Here is a 7,412-nt window from a genome sequence, read left to right as displayed (position 1 = left end):
TAAAAACACTGCAAATATAGCTATTCATAAACCAAAGGAAAAAACATCCTACTCTTCGGTGTTTATGAGTGAGTATGGCATCCTCCATGGTTTAAGTAGTATTTCTATCTTACTGGAAACCCATTAAAAAAGTGCCATGAAAAAAAGTTTTTGACACTTCTGGAGTGTGTGTTGACGCCATGAATGAGACACACCTGTTCTAAATAATGAATTAAGTCTTGGTGCCTGAGTTACTATGGTTTCTTCCAGTCATTTTTTGTTCTGGGAGCATAAAGTTAAAGATTCAAAATGAGACAAGGGATGAGATTATTTTTTACTAAATTTTGTCAAAAATTTGAAAGCAAAATTACGTAGTAGAAGTGAGGCAGTGTGTGGCTGCCCTATCCTGGTCATAGTGTCTTTCAATAAAGAAAACTTTTCTTTCATTGGTAGATTGAAATGAAATTCTTAATTTAGTTTTTTCTAGAAATGTATCAACCAAAACCTCTAGCAATGTCCAGTTGTACTTCTCAGCCTTTTTCTATCGTGATGTCTGTCTGTTACCTTTCTTCATTTAAATTGATGCCCACTTGTTACAGATTAAATCCTACAATGGCCAAAAAAAAATTATCTCAATAGTATTTTATCTTTAAGAACAATTGATATGACAAAATTACAACATAATGAAAGAGTCTGAGCAGTAGTTATTTCTCGGTGACCTTGTAACCATCATTTTCTACCGTATTGAGCAAATATTACAGTTTAAATGGGAAAATGTTTAGTCCCCCAAAGTAAAGGAAGATTACTTTTCAAGGGGTTGAAGGGGTTGAAATAAATGAGTTAATATTTTAATTAATAAAAATTTACATGAAATAGTTGGAAAATTGATTATTTCACAATTTGTTAGGTACTAGTATCTATATAGTTACTATATAAACTTTTTATAAATGTCTTGATATTAAAGTGGCATTAATGAGAAGGGAAATTATATTTATAATGCCATTTCCTAAATCATGCCTCTTTCTCTTCCAACCACCCTCCCACCCCCATTCCTACATATGAGACACACACACACAGTTAGTTAAAAATGAATTTTTTTTCAGTAACTGTCCTCTTGAATTCAAATTCAGGGACTGCTGATGTCAATATAGTATTTTCAAAGGTTTTTGTTGTAACTTGTGTAAATAATATGCAATTTACAGGATTTGGGGTTGTAGAATTTAAACTGGAAGATTGGACTCCCCAGATCTCAGGACTACAATATTCCAGATCAATTTTGACACTCACCTAGCTATATATTACCTGATGATCATTTATTCATTAAGCTAAGATTTTTTACTTTAACATTTCTAAAAAAAAAAAAAACCCTTTTTGCCCATTTATTATTTTCATAGACAATCATATGTGTATAATACTATTATCAGTCTGGCTTATAAAATTTTTTAATATAATTACATTATTCAGTTTTAGTCTTTCACTTTTCTCTGTGCTAGCAAGTAAGAAATGCCTGAATATTGATTTGGTTGAATCAAGGCTGGGTTAAAAAATAGTTTTGCACACCTGATGTGTAAGATTAAATATGAGATTAAATACGATACCTTGGTTAAGTCTGACTTCTCTGTATATCTTTTTTCCCTTGAGAATTGTATTTTAATGTAGTTTATAGGTGCTTAAATGATCCCCTTTTCCTAAAAACCAAGCTTTCCCTTCGGCTTTCTACAGTAGTTTCTGTAAATGTTTTAGTTGAGAACTGAATGCTTGTACAGTCGATGGCAATTTTGAAAATATATATTATATATGTATATGGAAAAACTTTAAAGATGCTTTTAATTTATTTAATGACTGTTGCCTTCCTATCTACAATGGTAATAATTTTCGTACTTAGATGGTGAGAAAAGGTTCTTTTTACTACAATTATTATGTGCAAAATGACATTTGGTTCTTCAGTACATTTGCTAAAGGGGCGTATTGCAGTGAAACTGTGAAGGACGCTTCACTACTGATGTGTGAGCTTTGCTGGCTTTGTATCACTTTCCTCCAGTAATGGAGAGCTTTTCACTATACAGTTTGGAAATAAAATTGCTTAACTGAACTCCTCCCCATTCTCTTCTACTTATCATTGGGAAAGACTACATTTTCAAAACTTGAAAAAGTTGAAAAACTGTGCTGCATCTGAAAAGAGATAATAAAGTTTGGGCACAGAGTTGAACATTTTCAAATGGTATCATGAATGGAGCATCATAACCTACAAACAACATAACATGAAACATAATTAACACTGTGAGACAATATTGAAATATACCCATAAGGGAAAAACTCTTATGTCTTCCGAACTTGAGAAACTCAATTTGAATTGTTTCATATTTTCCTTCTCTTTTTCTTTCTCTCTCTCTCTTTCTCTTTCTCTCTCTGTCTCTCGGCATTTCTTGTTTAACCACAAACTCCACTTAGAAAATTTTTTTCTGGATGCCTGCTATTTGACAATAACTTTATTTCATCTGTCATTGTTACCATGTCCTGTCCATTTTAGGATGATAAGCATCTAATTTAATTAATCTGATCATTGTGATGTATTTCACCATTTTTGTTTAGGCTATACCTTTCTCTTTAAGAAGAAAAATGACCTGAGGTTAAGAAACAAAATATACTTTCATATTATTTTCACTCATTTAATCTATCTCTGTTACATTTATTCAGACTGTGTTGTTTAATTAAAAACCATAGCATTTTGTAACTACCAGGCACTCTGAAGATCACGTTGAACAAGTTCCTTAATCTCTCCATGCCTCACTTATCTAAAATAAACTTCTTGCCTTATAGGGTTGTTACAAGGTTTAAAGAGATTATACACATAAATTATGTTAGGGTTGTTACAAGGTTTAAAGAGATTATACACATAAATTATGTTGCCAAGCGCCTGAAGAAGAATAAAGATTTAGTTACTATCAATTATTATTATTATCTAATCCAGTCTTCTCATTTTCCAAATAAGGAAATGTAGACATGCTGTGGTTTACACCTATTTGGTTGTCTACTCATCATGCCCTCTTCTGAAAACTGGCTCCCACCAACAAACATGGGTCCCTTGACACTAACAAAGATGGGCATCTAAAAAAAAATAAAAAAATAATAATAATAAAAAATAAAAAATAAATAAAAAAAAAAGATGGGCATCTGACAATTCAGAGAGAGAAGAATGAATCTGGCGCAGGTAGAACACTGAGCCTTACAGAGTAAGGAGAATAGCTGCCTTGTTCCTGATGATATTCCTGTTTCTGATCCTGTCTCTCAGAAACTGCAGTTTCTGTCCTTGGATGACATGAGATATCCCTGCAAACTCAGTAACGGGCTAACTCTTACATAAGCAGGTTTGAGCCCATGTCTAAGTTGCAGCCAAAAGAATCTTGACTACACTGTATCGAGTTGTTGAGTATGCTCAGTGTCATCTGACAAACTACTAGGAAAACTGGTATTAGGACCCTTCATAACATCATGAGTGAGAGAGAGAGCATCATGAGAGAGCAATGTCTTTGAGGTCAAAAAAACTTTACATTAGAATCCTGGCACTGCCAGTTACTATCAGGGTGACATGTGCCCTTGAGGAATAATAACCAGGTCATCATGCCATCAGGGTGGTCAGTTCTGTGACTCATGAAGACTTCCAAAAGGGTCACTGCTGTAATTCATTGACTCAGTTCTCATGCCAGAGGAATCGCCTTGAAATACCTCTTAGGATAAGACTTTGTAGCTATCAGCAGAAGATATGGTGGAGGTAAGGGTTGAGAATAAGAACTCTGAGTACAAATCCATATCATCCTATAAATCACTTAGTACAGGCACACCTCAGAGATGGGGTCAGTTCCAGAGCACCACGATAAAGCAAATACTGCAATAAAGTGAGTCATACAAATTTTTTGGCGTTCCAGTACATATAAAAGTTATGTTTACATTCTACTGTAGTCTATTAAGTGTGCACTGGTATTATTTCTAAAAAAATGTACAGACCTTAATTAAAAAATACTTTATTGCTAAAAAATGCTAACTGTCATCTGAGCCTTCATCGAGTCGTGATCTTTTTGCAGTAGTAACATCAAAGTTGACTGAACACGGATCACCATAACAAACATAATAAGAATGAAAAACTTTGAAATATTGTTAGAATCACCAAAATGTGACACAGAGACACAGAGTAAACAGAAGCTTTTGGGAAAATGGTGCCGACAGACTTTCTTGATACGGTTGCCCAAAATTTCAATTTGTAAAAAACACAGTATCTGCAAAGCGTAAAGATATGGGATGTTTGTATTCCTAAAGACTGTTCAGCTTGTACAAAACCCTATCTTAAGCCGCATGAGCTGTTTTTAAATTTTGGAGACTAATCCCTTGGGTGGCAGCCTGGATGGGAAGGGAGTTTGAGGGAGAATGGATACGTGTACATGTAGGGCTGAGTTGCTTTGCTGTGCAGCTGAAACTATCACAACGTTGTTAATCGGCTCTACCCCAATATAAAATAAAAAGTTTTAAAAAAGGGGGTCACGGAAGAGAAAGACTCAAGTCCACGTGTGGACAACTGCCACACCCAGGGAGGGGCCGTAACACCAGATTACACCTGTGCCTAACAAGAGAGACCTTTCCTTGGCCTTCTTATCTCTTTTTCCTTCCGTTTACCTGACTTTGGAGAGGCCAGAAACGGTCAGTGTCGAAGAAGGCAAAGCGAAACCAGAGCTGAATTGTCCACGCTCCTACAACTCCCCGATGTAGGTTTTTGAGCCTGGCACTAACCTAAGCTCGGGGAGGGGAGAAATTAGATATTGAATGAGGGTTTTAAACTTTAATATTAGACTGGACTGGGGCTTTCAAAATCTTGAAGTGGTGGGAAAAGCTACGAGAACTCTGGGATTTTATCCAGCGACAGAGAAGACTGATTCTACAGCGTTAGGTTTAAAGGGACAGTGGTGAGTTGGAATAAAGTTACTTTTGGCTTGCTTGCTGCCAAGTCACAAAACCAGTTACCTTTGTAATGTTGCAGGAATCAAACAAGCTAATGGGTGGGAGAGGTCTTTGAACATTGTAAAATGTTATACATATTTGGCAATATTGCTTATTCATTTATATGCATATAGATGTAACTGAAAAAATAAAACAGAAAACACCTAGTAAGCATCTATTCAGTGTGAAGAAGGTCCTATGCCAGATGTTTAGAGGATGTAAAAATAAATATGATATTGTCCCTGCAAAAACAAACAAACAAACAACAACAAAAAAACAAACCCTATCTTAGTTAGCAGAGATGTGCTTGATGATATAGAACATCAATGTCTAAGTTGTCCACAGTCTCAGAACTGGAAATTAGGTATATGTAACTATTATCAAATGAATATCAACAAGTAATGCTAAAACATTATCACAGTGGGCAAAACCACAATGCCACAGGGTTATACATTTAGATCCACAGCACAAAATTTAAGGATCCACAGGTCTTCTCTTCATGCACTTATGTTCACAAAAAAAGGATCTTCTCATGGTATGAGTTTTCACACTTAAATTGGGTTATAATATTCATTTTTTTAAGCTGTATTTGGTGTAACCCTGGATTCTGGCCCTGGCATTGCTAAGCTCTGGGCTTGTGTGCTTTGTTATGTTCCTTCACCACCTGGTGGCCTTAATTTTCTCTTCAGTGGTCTTTAAAATCCCCTCCTTCTCAAGTGTACCAGATTCTATGATCCAGACATTCTTACTAAATCACAACTTCCAAGAATTTTTGTCCTGATCATGTCTTAGGAAGAAACAGCCAAAGTACTGATGAAAGGGAGAGTGGAAAGCAGGTGAGAAAGGACTAGGAAAGGGGGTCAACCTGACCTCAACTTAGGTGATCAGAGATTCTATTGCACTTCTATCATATGATGGTGCTTTTGAGACGCCTCTACCCTTCATGCCTGTATTTAACTTAAAGCACTCATTCTCTCATTTTAATAGGAAAATAATTTTTTTAAACTAGATTCATCTGTCATTAATTAGAGAGGATAGCATGGGAGTTAGGGGCTCAGGCTTGGAGCCAGACTATTTGCATTAGAATCCCAACTCTGTCTCTTATTAGCTGTGTGACCTGGGACAAGTTATTAACCCTCTCTGTGCTTCATGTCCTCATGTGTAAAACAAGAACAAAACACAGAACCTACCTCACAGAGTTGTGAGGATTACTTGAGTTATTACACATGCAACACTTAGAAATGTTGACAGCACAAAGTAAATGTCCTAGAATATTAGTTTTTTGATTTATTAAATGCATTTTATACATTTCCATGAATGAGTCTTCATTTGACCCTGAGATGTAGGATCGCAGGGATTATCCTTATTTTACTGATCAAGGGGAATCACTGGTTTAACTGAAGTCAGAACCATGGTAGCTTCAGAGCTGAGATTCAAACAGTGGTTGACTCACCCTGTCCTTTTCTTTTCCACTTTGCTTCAGACGCCTCTACTTTAAAAAAGCCATCAGAATATGTATTCCCTTGGAGTTCTGAAAAATTTGGGGGAAAAAAGGGGATTGGATAGGGAGCAAAAAATAAGTTTTGCTTGACTAGTGTTTGGATCTGAGGCCTTTCCCCTGGAGCTGAACTTCTCTGCCCAGCTCCAAGTGGTGTAGAGACTGTCCCATGAGCTGAGATCCTGGAACATGGAAAAATGTGTATTTCAAACAGATAATTCTGAAAACGGGAAAGTCAGAGAGGGGCTGAACTGTGTACTTTCAGTCTCCATTTCTTCACAACATCAATCAGATCAGTTGCTCCCTTTACAAAGAAAAGATGGAGACAGGAACTAAAAAGGGTGCTCCCACACTGTTCCCTCACAGAGAGGACAAAGGACCCGTCACTCCCTGTGTGGGACACAAGAGGGAGGTGGGGTGTTACTCAGAGCCTCCTTCTCCAATTCCCATAACACGGTCACGTGGGAAGTGAGGCACTTCCTTACATCCCATTCAGCTCAGAGAGCCCAAGAGAACAAGAACACAAGTGACTGGAATCTTTAATCTTAACATGTCCCCACTGAGAAATAGGGACCAATTGGCGAATGGCCGGTTCTGACTCTGTCACCACTAGGATCGTTACTCCTCTTCCCCTGGGGAAGCCACTCCTCCCCAGGACGTGTCTTCTGCTATGTTCCCTCTTGCCAAGTGGGGTAGAAGTAAAGCCCCATTTATGGAAAAGTTAGGAATGGGGGGGGTAAAGTGCCTCTTCTAACATACCTTGTGATCCAAACTGTCTTCTATCACTTTTTCAATTATAATGAACGTTTGTCATCAACCTAAAAGGAGCAAACACAATATACAGCAATCATTTCAGGTAGCTGTTAGGATTTGTTTTTTAAGAATCCCCCTGGGGACTTCCCTGGCGATGCAGTAGTTAAGAATCCGCCTACCAATGCAGGGGACA

This window comes from Monodon monoceros, unplaced genomic scaffold (assembly GCF_005190385.1).
Source record: "Monodon monoceros isolate NGI ecotype Baffin Bay Population unplaced genomic scaffold, NGI_Narwhal_1 Super_Scaffold_20, whole genome shotgun sequence".
Taxonomy (NCBI): Eukaryota; Metazoa; Chordata; class Mammalia; order Artiodactyla; family Monodontidae; genus Monodon; species Monodon monoceros.
Note: the sequence above shows the minus strand (reverse complement) of the source record.